Below are 13,693 nucleotides of genomic sequence, written 5' to 3' on the forward strand. Positions count from 1 at the left end.
GAACAGCTGAGTCATGAACAACCTGTAAATGTGATCCAATGACATTCGTTCATCACATGGCCCTGTTGATATCAGAAGCAAACCATATATGATGGGGACTATTCTTTTTTTTCATTTTCAAAAGCAGAGCTATTTGCCTAGATAGCAGAACATATCTTATGGTATGGGGAAATAATTTAAATAAATAAACATAAAAAGTCACCAGTAAAAAAAAAATGGTGTATAAGGAAATATAATTTTATTTTTTCTGTGTCTTTTTACTGGTGTAGACCCCCCCCCCCCACATATACTCCCATTCTGACTCACTCGGCCTACTCATTATCATGTTTTTCTTTTCGCTCCTTACCGCCATTAACCTTGTCTGTCTCACGTTCTCATTCTTCATATATTTGATCTCATCTGCCCTTTTTTCATGTTTTCAGTTTGGCATAAGCCAACTTTTTGGGTATTTAAAATATATAAATATAGGTTACTATACCAATATATTGACATTGAATCAGCCTTCTTTTGCCTTTGACTTCTTTGAATCAGGACCTTCCAGCCTTTGGTTTCTTTCATTGCCAATCACATTTTGGATCAGCACATTGGAGTACTTTATTCTTTCTATCTTTCCCTTGACTGTTTGGTTCTGTTCTCTTTCCTCCTCTGAGATGCATGAATGACTATTTGACATCTGAAAAGTACAGTCCATCATAGCAGATTCAATATATTTTTCTGAAAAGTAGTTGCTTGACACATTCAGCACAGAGCACACCTCTCCTCTTCTGACAGGCTATTACATCCCTTCCACAAACCTAGTGTCTCTGCTCTAACCCCACCCTGCCCTGCCCCTGTCCCCTGCTGCCAAGACACTACTTCCACCATAGGTGCACATGGTGTCTATTCACCACCACTGCAGACATGCTGCTCAAGCTACTGTCTCTTTTTTGCACGCCTTACGACTCTACACTCATCCCTATCTAGCAGCTTTCCTAACCTACTGCCAGGCCCGTACTGGCAACCCAAAGCCTTATTGCAAATTTTCTCTGACCCGCCTCTGGGGATGCACTTCTTGGCACAGGGAGGCTGGACAAGCTTGCTTCCTGGTTTTCTTACTGGGGTCCAATATTGCAGCACCGCGGCAAAAGCAGCCCCCACCACTGCAAACCACCCCCACCCTTCCAGCCTTCCGTGGAACACCCAATGCCTGGTATGGCAAGTCTGGCCCTGCCTACTGCCAGGACACAGCTCAAAAAGTGAGCATGGTCTGCAGTTCTTCTCCCCTACGCTGGAATGCTGCTCATTCAATAAGGGTGGCTGGAAGGCTATCTCCCCTGTGCCAGACTGTTGCTGCTATGAGTGCCCAGCAGCTTTCTGCCACTGCACACAAACATTGGCAAAGCTTCTGGATGTGGCTTGTAAATCACAATCTGAATAATTTATTTGCTTTGCTAATACTTGTGTGTTTTAAACTCCGTGCTCCGTGCCGTGCACCGGCACACATTTTCTTGTTTGCATATTGACAGACCAGGTTCCTTCTCCTCACTAAGTGCCACCTACATACAGGCTCAGATTCGGAAGGCGGGCAATTGGGCTTTGGTTGATGGGCTGGTGCCCCAGGGTCAACTGAGGGCCGGTTGTTTAAGGCCAGCTTTTTAGGCCTCTGTAAACCTGTCTAAGGGACTGACTTTCTTTTCCACTCCCCGTCAGGCCACTTTACTGTGGCAACAGTATATAGTTCACTCCCCTGCCGAGCTGTAAATTGAGGGTGGGGGCCAGGTGTTCATTTAGTCTTTGGGGCATTCTCACCGTGGCACCCTGCCTCGCGTGCCATTCCAGAAGCAGTGTTATCCACCACGGGCCATCACTTTTAGGCCATGGCATCTGCAGGGAGGGTGGGTTTGCAAGGGCCTCTTAGGGGGTGCAGGTTTTATTGGGACATTCTCACCTATTACCCCTGCCCCCCCCTTGAGCAGCAGCAATGTGCTTTTGACACCTCCCGTGCCAGGTAAATGCACTGAGGCTATAAAGGGCTGGGGAGGGGATGAGTAAGAGAAGTGGTCTCCAAAGCAGCCAGGTGTTGTGATCTCATCCGCAGTGCCTATTAGGACTTGATGGGGGAGAGGAGAGGGTCACATAAAATTGTGCTATGAAAAGAGTTGCAGACCTTCAAACTAGGTTTTAGTCCCAGCGTCAGCTCAACATTCTGTGATTCTGGGCAAACCACTTAATCTCTATACCAAAAATGAAAATGAATTTAATTTTGTGTAACGTAACTGGTGCACATGTACATTGCTCCAATCGCTTTGGGCCGAGTTCACACTAAACCAAAACTATAACAAAAAATAACCGTCCAGATTCCAGTGAGACTAAATAGATGGTGATCCATGAAACGGATGATCAGGGAACGTGGGCCACTTTTTTGAGAGTGCCCAGGCCTAATTGTGATCCCAATCCGACCCTGCCTATATACACACATTGTGGAAACATGCAGTTTGTCTCATTTTTCTTCTTCGTTCTTTTGAATAGTTACGCAAATTACTTTTAAAAAAATGGAATACACTTTTGGAGATTTCTTTTTTAATCTCATACTGGCTTATGTTTTATTTACACAACATTGATAAAAAAGTACTATAGAAAATCGACAGTAGCATTGCTACATTTTATGGCCAGCCTTCGAATCTGACCTTTTGTATCCTAAACTCCTTCATTTCTATGTCAAGTAGTACTGTAAGTGCATGCCACTAATACTGTAAAGCACCCTTACTACTTGCCTACACACTTTGCACTCCTTACTTCTAGGCCCAAAAAAGCTGTAAGTGAATGTCACAACGCCTAGAGTCCCAGGACCAATACCAGATATCAGGGTACCTGGCTAGCCGACTGCCAAACAGGCATAGTCTTAACTGCACTAGCACAGAGCACTTTATTCGCACTGGCACAGGGCACTTTACATTACTGCCAAAGCACTGCCAGGTAGGTTCTTGCTAATAGGGAACGTTGGCAAGTGTGTATGTGTATTTGTTTATTGTTTCAATTAATTAAAATTGTTAACAAAAGGAAAAAGGCTGGTTGGAGAACACACCGTCCAGACACTTTTTGAGCATAAATAACACATGATCATTTCATTTAACAAAACTGTTAGTAATATATAAGACATAATCATTTCTTTAAAACATTCTGATGATTGTTAATTTAAGAAAAAAGGGGGACCGCAGGATTAAAACTACAGTTTGTCTCTAGTCTTTGACTGAGTAATTATGTAATAGTTCTTACACCTTGTGGGCAAATTTTGCTAATCTTGCTAGTTCCATTGGGATCTCCAGCTTAATAAGAAGTTTCATGGCATCTAAGCAGGTGCGTATCCCATATTTTAAAAACAAGGGTTTCAGTAAAGTGTGGCGTGTGTAATACAAACGGTGACATACACAGACCATGTGTACCATGGATTCTTCATACTGGTGACACAATCTGCAAGTAGTGACAACCTCTAATGTTTTCCAACGGCTGTTGATGTCTTTTATCTGTAGTGCCATCAATCTCACTGACAGAATTTGCTTTAAAATTGACTTATTCAGGGCAGAGTCAAGGTATGGCTGGCTCAATTTATCGTGGAAGGAACTGGCTAATAGCCTGATGTTGCTGCTGGAGGACTCAAGTTCCTTCAAGTCCTTTTCCTTGGATAGCAATCTAACTTGTTTCTTTAAAATGTTTTTTTAAAATTCCGGGTTGATAAATAAAATCCTGCCAGTTGGACAAGTCAAGGTGCAATTCAGTGCAAGCAGTTAGAAGGCCGTTGGCCCACGAGTTGTTACTTTTCACAAAAATTTCCTTCAAGATTGCCTTCATTGTGTTTGTAGTGGCAGCACAAACCCCTCGGTAGTATCGAATAAACGATGCCCAATGTTCATAGCGCTGTTTGTTTAGCCCGAATTCAAGGCGTACCAAGGTGTTCCGAGCACGGTCAGGAATATGAAAGATCTGTTTAAATGCCAGGCAATTGGCGCGTTCCATGGTGTTAATTGATGCCGCGGTAAATGCTAGTTGGCAAGTGGTTTTCTATAGATTACTCTTAGAACTTGCCCTCTAGCACACAGCATATGTTAGGAATGCCCTCTGACTTATTGTGATTGATGGAGCATGATATTTGTAATAAAATCTGCTTAATGAAATCCCCCTGTCAGTGTGAAAATAAGTACTAATCCTTAGTAACGAGAACTACTAATGTTAACAGAAATTAGTGTACATCCATAGAAATGTGCAAAGGCGTGCTAATATGCTCTACCTTAGTTAAGACAAATAAGGATGCAGTAAGGACTAAAATGGAAGTAACATAGTTTGCATGTATTTTCTAATATATGTCATTCTGCAGAAATTAAAACGACAAGGGAAAAATGCGCCATTGTTTGGGAAATTATAATGTAGGATTTCTTTAGAAATAATTCTCTCTATTGCTTAATAAATGCCGGCCTCACAATATTAGGGGATATGTTTACATACTTGTGATTTGTAACATAATGCTGTCCTTAGCTGCAGACCTTCACATGTTACGAGTTGTTTACCTAGAGTGAAGATATTAGCCTAATTCTGTCTGAAATTATTATGTTCTTTCCTGTCAGAGCGAGAGTAGAAGGATGTTCGAAAGTTACTGTTTCAATAATTAAAATACAATTGTAAATGGGTTATTTCTTCTTCCCCCAAGGAAGTTGTATAATGTATTTGACAAAGGGTGTTCAGAAATCATGGTTAGGTCATTGTCAGAGGACCGCCACACCATCGTGTTTAGCTAATGAAAATGTTTGTAGAAAGTAGAAAGTGTAACAATTTAGTCAACGAAAGGAAGTAGCAATGTATAACGACCTCAGGGGGAAGGTGATCATCAGCTTGTTTTCAAGACTTCTGGGGACTTGTCCTGCGTTCGTGGATTGCTGCATTGCATACTGATTCCTGATACTCTGGCTGGCAAATCCTGCTGAACCAATGAACTTTATGAAGCCTTTCCGAAGACTTTGCACATCATCGACTGATGGTGTTGCCTCCGCTATTCCTAACGTCTGTGGGAATAGTGTTATATTGTACTAGAGTGTAATATGTGAGGCTGGGTTATGTTATCTATGATGTATTGGGGTTCTATCTCTGAGCTCACTGTCCAGTGTGGTAGTGACAGTTTAACCAGCTGCGTCTGGTAGGGTGGTTCTGGGTTTCTCCTGGAATTAAAGTTAAACCAAGATAAGCATTTATTCTGCGTGCTATATTACAACATTTTGGCGACATCCAGACGTGGCAAAGTGGAAGAGCAGGAGATAGATCAACTCGGAACACAGAAAACGAACCGAAGCGTGTGCAGACATGAATTGTAAATAAAACACAAATGGAACATAAGAGAGTTTCAGCAACAGCACCGTGAGTAATTTATATTTTACTCGTAAAGGAAGAGAGAAGTTAAAGATTAAAAGGGAAGCTCCATAAACAAAAATAAAAAAAAAGAAATTGTACGCAGATACCACGGTGTGAAGTAACATACTGAATTATAATCGACAGGAAAAGTTGTGTGTGACAAATTCATCTAAAAGACAGCCAGCTGTAAAGATTAAAGGTTATCTTGTCAATTACACGAAGATAACACCGAGCGTTGTTTAAATCTCTGAACGTTCTATACTGCGCAGATAAGGGGACTGTCGGATGAAAGCGCAATGACACGGTGAAACTATCACATGAATTAAAATAAAGCTGGAAGTAATACGGCCAAGGGAAATAAAACTAAACCAAGTAAATTAAGGCAACAGCACTGTGGAATAAACTTTCATTTATGAATATACGGCCAGCGTGGTTTAAATCTGGGAAAACATTCTATGCTGCGCAGACAGGGAGCTGACCACCGCATGAGAGTTAAATAATTAGTACAAGGATGCTGTAAGAGCAAATAATAAATAAAACGTGTAAATTATAACACAAACACGTGTAAAATTAATGGAAGAGTTTCAGGTGTCTGTTAGCTGAGGAACGAATCACTCGGAAAGTGTGCATGTAAAAGGAGTCACATACAGATAAAGGCACATCGAGGAATGAGTGAAAGTTCATATTAAGGAGCATTACTCACTAATTTGCGAGACAAAGTCTTCTGCCTCTCCTCACATTATCTTCAAAGTGAAGCACTAGCAAGGTAGCAGTCGAGTGGAACAGGAAAGAAACGAGTGTTCAAATTGGTAAAGAGAAGACCTGCTAAAGTGACGTGCATTTTAAAAGAGGATTCGGTAAAAGTGTGTATGTGCCGCTGAGTTAAACAGTATACAAGTGTATTTAGCAGAGGAAATATAAAGGAAACAGTGGTGCACGATGTTTTAATAAAACTGAGCATAACAGAAGTTAAAACAGCTCACTAACTGGGAGCTCCTGTGTTTCTGGAATCAACCTCTAAGTAATCCTTAAGCAAAGTGTAGTATTTAAGTCATACATACATGAAGAGATGTAACCGAGGCAGGTGTAGATGAGTTGTAAAGTAGATTTATTAAGCCATAGATATAGTTGCAGGAAGTATTATGCTGGAACAAGCAGCCCCACCAGGAGCAGCCTCTTAGCTACTCAGCCCATACTCCAACTGTCAAACCTCATACCAGTCACCCAAGCATTCCATCCATGTCAATCACACTCACATTCTAACCTGGAACACTCACACTGGCCGAGTAGCTAGATGCAGAGAAGTGCAGTAATATAAACACTAAACTCAGAACACTACACATCCTCTCCCTCTCGAAATTGAAAACAAAAGAAAATCAGAGAGTGAAGAAGAAAACTACTCACAATCAAAGTATACAGTAGTAATATTTGAAAACTATCTACAATCAAAGTATATAGTAGTAATATTTATCCGTGAACCCAGGGATGAGAAGGACTTCACACCACGAGAGGGTAAACAGACAAAAACCAGGAAAGAAGGAAGAAGGAGACAGTAAATACTAACACTGACACCATCCTCCTCCTTCAATACTGAAGAAAAAGAAAATTGAAAATTGAAATATGAGAAACGAACTCACAAATAACAAGAGAGTAAGACCTAACATGAAGAAAACGTCTTCACGAAGGTAGACAGTGGCAAATAAAAGCCACTCCTCAAGAGAGGAACTAAGAAAACATGGGATTAACCCATAAGCGAAGGTGTAACGAGGGACAAACCCAAGAAAACACACGCAGCACGGAAAGGTGCAGCACAATGTGGCAAAACAATTCCACTCCTCATGTGAGGAACATAGAAAATATGGGGCTACCCATGAATGAAGGTATAACAGAGGAAATACCTCATAAAACACACACAGCACAAGATAGTGCAACACAATGTGGCAAACCAATTCCACACCTCATAAGAGGAACACTGAAAATATGGGGCTACCCATGAATGAAAGTATTAAAAGGACAAACCCTAAAACACCCGCGGCATGAACAGGTGCAGCACAATGTGGCAAAATTTCCACTCCTCATGAGAGGAACTGAGAAAATATGGGGTTACCCATAACCAAAAAAAAAGAAGGTGTAACAAGGGACAGGACCCAAGCACACACGCGGCACGAATAGGTGCAGCACAATGTGTCAAGGTAAGAAGTGAAGCACAACCAACTTACACGAGACATAGATAAAAATGTGATGCACAGGGCGTCTTACACACTGGACACTAAAGAGAGATTCGCACAGTGCGACATGCACGCAATAACTTACAACAAGGTGTCCAACACAGGTAGAGAAGGTATAAAGTCCTAAACAAAGACTCAAACCCTATAACCCAGACATAAGGGTTAACATATGGTAAAACCATGAGGGGAAATAGGATTACAACCTAAACCCATCCCAAAACAGGGATCAATGATGCAAATGAGGGTGAGAGAACCCTTAACCAAAACTTTGCGCAGACATGAGTGGGAGAACTCACGTACGTAACTATTACGAAAAGGGTGAGAGAACCCACATGTGAAGAGTGACACAAGCATAAATGCAGTGTAGACATAAGGGCGAGAGAACCCATCATAAGTTAAACGACACATTTCTTATGCATTTCAAAAATGAACATACTGAAAGTCAAAATCGTGCTTGTAGATTAACCATAGTCATGTTACGCATTTCAAAATTGAACATACTGTAAGTTAAAAATATGCCATAGCTAAGTTAACTACAGTCATAGGTGTGCCTGTCACCGCGATAATAGACAGACGTGGCTTGAAACATTTCTTGAGGAAGTGAAGGAAAGAAACTCATGTGAATTAAAGCCACAGAAGATAATAGATCACAAATTCAAAAAAATTAATTCCAACTTTGGACACTAGATGGCAACGTAACTTTGTGAAGAGCATTGAAATAATGTAATTTAGTTCATGTTAAAATGACATCGGCTCCAAAAAGCTTCGCACCTTCAAAAATGTGTATTGTCAATTTGTAAATCCCTTCCATATACTCTTTCATAATGTCTAAATGTACCTGTCATCATGGGAACGCCGCAGTTGAAAACGTGAGGAAAATACCTGACATGAGCTCCCTTTTACTTCCTTCAATACCGCTTCAGGAATAAGCGGAGAATCCAGAGCTGCCGAGTGAAAAGCTTGTCATCAAAATAAAAAACGATTTCCAGAGACACCACATGTTGTGAACCTGCTCGTGCAAGTTCGGTATGAAGAGCCTCTTCCAGACAGTGCCGAGAAAATGACGGCACGCTGATCACGTAGCTCCGGGTGGCTCACAGTGGAACACTGAGGAAACATGCTGCTGAGCTGATATGACGCATACTCTTCACTGAACCCTCTTGCAAGGTTCGATTGCGTCACCATTTGAAATCGGCAGAGGAGAGGAAAGGAGCTCCTGACTAACGGAAATTCTGGCTTCCAAGTAAAGAGTTAGCTTGCTGACTTAATCAGGTACAATTACATTACTCGACATTAAAAGTGTCTTTCTTGAAAATTCAGTACCCTTTTCCGACCTCTGGGTAACAGAAAGCACGGCCACTGAAGAAAGCAGTCAATTATTTCCACACACAAAAAAAACTTTTTAACCTGAAACAGTGGATATGCTGTCACATGGTTCAAATCTCTGTCATAGTAAGTGCTAGAACGGATGATTACACGCACACGAAGATGTTTACACATTCAACTTTTTTTTTTTTTAAAAAGAGTCATTTTCCACGCACTAGTCCAGACAGACACCAATTACCTTGGCTCCAGATTAAGTTCAATTTTTGATACTGCTTGCTTAAGGTTGTTGTCTCCAAGGTACTATGTCAGACGTTGTTTCTTCTGTGTCACATAGGCAGTTTTGTCGTTGATTTTTTTTTTTTTACGCAGAGACCTTTTAAGATGACTTGACAGCACAACTTGACTAGGGCTGCCAGATGTTTGGCGCTGGTGGGGCTACTTTTCGTGCTTGTAGTGGTTCCTTACTTTTTAAATGATTGATGTTTGTTCCACTTCAGTTGCAGGATACTCCCAACTCTTGTAAATAGCCAGATTTTGCGCAGGAAAGTCTCCAGATCGTCGCCAAGAATTATGTAGTATTTGAATCATACATACATGAAGAGAAGTAGCCGAGGCAGATGTAGTAGTTGTAAAGTACATTTATTCAGCCATAGATATAGTTGCAGGAAGTATTATGCTGGAACAAGCAGCCCCACCAGGAGCAGCCTCTTAGCTACTCAGCCCATACTCCAACTGTCAAACCTCATACCAGTCACCCAAGCATTCCATCCATGTCAATCACACTCACATTCTAACCTGGAACACTCACACTGGCCGAGTAGCTAGATGCAGAGAAGTGCAGTAATATAAACACTAAACTCAGAACACTACACAAAGCAACAGTTCATTGGTTGTGTAAAGGAGGGCAACAACGAACGTTCTGATTGGTGAACAAACATCGTGAAGCAATCAGTACAAGGTTTGTGTGGAGTACACTGCCCCTATTGGTGAAAGTATAGAATTGAAATAACAAACCTATTTTGATTTGCTTTAACAAACTGGATATTTAAAGAGCTGGAAATTAGTAGGAAAGTCAACAATGGATGTCAGCAATGCAATTGCTGTACCACCCCCCTTTTTGATGGCACCAGGCGAGCCGTCAATTGAATGGGAGGAGTGGATAGAAAGTTTTGAGAATTATTTAATAGCATTGGATGGCACGAAATTTCCTCCAGTAAGGAAGAAGGCCTTGCGGCTGGGGTCTTTAGGGAAGGAAGGTCAACATACATTTAAATATTTGCCACCAGAAGGAAATGCGCAGGGAGGAGCAATGGAGGATGTGTATAAAGAGGCGGTGTTGAGATTACATAAGAAATTTTCTAAGCAGGTTAATGTTGTAATGAGGAGACACAAATTTTATACTCAGCCACAGTGTGCCAATAAATCAATTGATGATTTTGTGGTGAGACTAAGGGAGCTTTCAGCGAAGTGTGAGTTTGGACAGATGCAAGAAGAGATGATAAGGGACCAATTAATTGTGCAATGTGCTTGTAAAAAGACTCAAGAAAGGCTCTGGGCTGCAAGTAATCCAACATTAAAGGACGCAATAGCAATTGCAAAGGTTGTGGAGGAGTCCGAAAATTGTATGAGGGAGATGAAAATTACTTCTGATAAAATAAAAGATGATGATGTAGTGGTTTTAGATGATCACAATGATGCAGTTAATGCTGTAAAGAGTAAACATCAGTCTGGAGCTGTTGCAGGTGCAAAGAATCGTTTTCAGAGGCAATGGGGAAATGTGCTTGAAAAAGGAGTGGGAAAACAATGCACGAGATGCGGAAGTAGCTACCATCAAGCTGACTCGGAATTGTGTTTTGCAGTAGGCAAAGACTGTTTAAAGTGTGAGAAGAGAGGACATCTGGCGAGAATGTGTAAGCTACAAGGAAATAAATTTAATGCCGTAGAAGAAACACAGAGTTCATATAGAGTTATAGTGGTTGATGGTGGACAAGAGATTGCAGGAGTGGTAGGAGACGAGCGCAGAAGAGTGCAGGCAAAAGCTGATTTTGAAATCAATGGCAAGACAGTATCACTAATGGTGGATACGGGATCGCTCTACTCCATTGTTCCTCAAGTGATGTTTAATGAGACTTGGCCAGGAACTACGTTATCAAAATCGAATGCGGCATTGAAATCTTACCAGGGAAATGAGATAAGTGTCTTAGGATGTGTAGATGCTAGCATCTGTTTTCAAGGAAGAGTCACACAAGGGATATTGTATATAGCTGAAGAAGGTCCGCCTATTTTGGGTTGGCCACATCAATTTGATCTTGGTATAAAAATTGACCCAACATTGGATTTTCCAGTGCTGGCCGTGGAAAATCTGAGTTTAGAGGATATTCTTGAAAAATATAAAAGTGTTTTTGAAAACAGATTGGGTCAATTCAAAGGTTATGAACATGAGATAAAGCTGAGGAAGAATGCTGTTCCAGTGAAGCATGTGGCTAGAAGAGTTCCTATGGCGGCAAGAGGAAAAGTGAAATAAATCATCCACCACTTGTTAGATAACAAAGTAAGAGAACTGGTTGAGGCACCTATGGTGGTGAATTTATGGGGTGGCGGATGTCCCGTGTAGTTTGTTTAAGGGGGTGAGTGCCCTATAGTGGTGAGGTTGTTTTTTTTTTTTTTTTGGGGTGGTGTGTGCCCCGTGCAGTTTGTTTTAGGGTGGTGAGTGCCCTGGTGTTGTGAGGTGATTGGTTAGTACCTGGGGTGGTTAGTGGCCAACGCACTCTATTTTTAGGGCAGTGAGTGCTCTACAGAAGTGAGTTGGTGGGGTGGTGAGTGCCCCAGTATTGTGCATTTTGGAGTGATTAGTGCCCCATTTATTTGTGGAGTGGTGGATGCTGAGTGCAGGTGGAGAGTGCCCCAGTGTTGTGTATTTTGGAGTGGTTAGTGCCCCATTTATCTGTGGACTAGTGGTGCTGAATGCACTAGTGTAGTTCATTTCTGCTCTACGGTGGTGAGTTTGTGGGGTGGTTAGTACCCTAGTGCTTGTTATTTTTAGCGTGGTTAGTGCCCTATTGTGGTGAGTTTCTGAGGTGGTTCGTACCCCAGTCCTGGTTATTTTTAGGGTGGTTTGTGCCCTACGGTGGTGAGTTTCTGGGGTGGTTAGTACCCCAGCCCTCGTTATTTTTAGGTTGGTTAGTGCCCTACGGTGGTGAGTTTCTGGGGTGGTCAGTACCCCAGTACTGTTTAACTTAGGGTGGTGAATGTCCTACAATAATGTCAGAGGAAGTTACAGAAGGAACGTGTCTGATGAGAAGTCAGATAAGTTGCTCACCAATGTTGGTGATTGGGTTAAGGTCAAGCCTTGTCTTTACACCTATTTTTCTCAAGAAGTTCAGAGGTCGTTTAAGGTCAAATAGGTTGGTGGAAATTGGGTAAAGTTGATGAAAGGACAGATGTGCAGTTTGAAGAGAGTGGCGTTGTATCAGAGGAAGAATGGAAAGTGCAAGTTGGATTTGCAGATGGAGGGTGGAAAAGAAGGAGTGTCGCCTTGGATGATGTTGGTTGATGGTGAATTTAAGGAAAGTAATGAAAGATTATAGAAGGAACGTGTCTGATGAGGTGGTAAGAGATAGTGGTTATGGAAGAGGAGGAGATGGGTTGTTGTGTTCTTCTTGTGTTTAGAGACAGGTGGGAGTGAAGGGCATCTGAGTATCTTGGATGTTACATTGTCTTTTTTGAAATACTTTAATTTTTCTTGCGGGATCTTCCAAAGAAGTTTATTCACATGGTCATTTCTTTCTTTTCTTTTCTATTCTTTTCTGTTCTTTATTTTTATGTAAATATAAGATGGGGAGATATGTTATATTGTACTAGAATGTAATATGTGAGGCTGGGTTATGTCATCTATGATGTATTGGGGTTCTATCTCTGAGCTCACTGTCCAGTGTGGTAATGACAGTTTAACCAGCTGCGTCTGGTAGGGTGGTTCTAGGTTTCTCCTGGAATTAAAGTTAAACCAAGATAAGCTTTGATTCTGGGTGCTATATTACAACAAATAGATTTCCCACTAATGCTGTTTCTTTCACATGTTTTCTCTCTCTCCCCTATTCTTGATGAATCTGATATTGTCATTTGATTCTGTTATGCGGTTTTGCGATACTCTGTAACATTTGCGAACTGAGTAATGTTGTTCTATTTAGACTTTTGTGATTGACCATTCATTATTCTGAATAACAACGAGCTAATCAAAAGAAAGGTGTTTGTCTTTATTTATGAGCTAGAGTAATATTGCCTAATAATTGATTATGTCGTTTAGCGTATTTTCTTCATTCTAGGTCCTCATGGGGAAAGAGCATTTCCGTGGGTTCAAAGTCACAGTCCCTTTTAACTTTACCAAAGATCCGTCGGAGGACCTTGGTTACAGTAATCAGAGTAATAATGTCTTATGGGCCCGACATTATAGATATTTTATTGTAGTTATTATAGTGTATGGTGTGGATTGTAAGTGATGTTAATATTTCCCACCCGCTTCCGCTACATCAGTTTTAGTAGTTGCATCAGAAGTTTAGTTAGATAAAAGAATTTGTTTTTGAAAATACGGAGTTAACAGACTGACTAAGACGTTGATATGTTTGTTGAGTTTGTGCCTTTATGTCACGTTGAGGTTTGTTGAATCTCAATGGAATTGACAGGTCCGTCATTGGCCTGAAATCCTGGGATAAGCCTATGCGGTATCTTTTTGTGCAATACACTAAGCTTTATGTTCGCTGTCTGCT

The sequence above is a fragment of the Lissotriton helveticus genome, chromosome 3_1 (assembly GCF_964261635.1).
Source record: "Lissotriton helveticus chromosome 3_1, aLisHel1.1, whole genome shotgun sequence".
NCBI classification, from domain to species: Eukaryota; Metazoa; Chordata; class Amphibia; order Caudata; family Salamandridae; genus Lissotriton; species Lissotriton helveticus.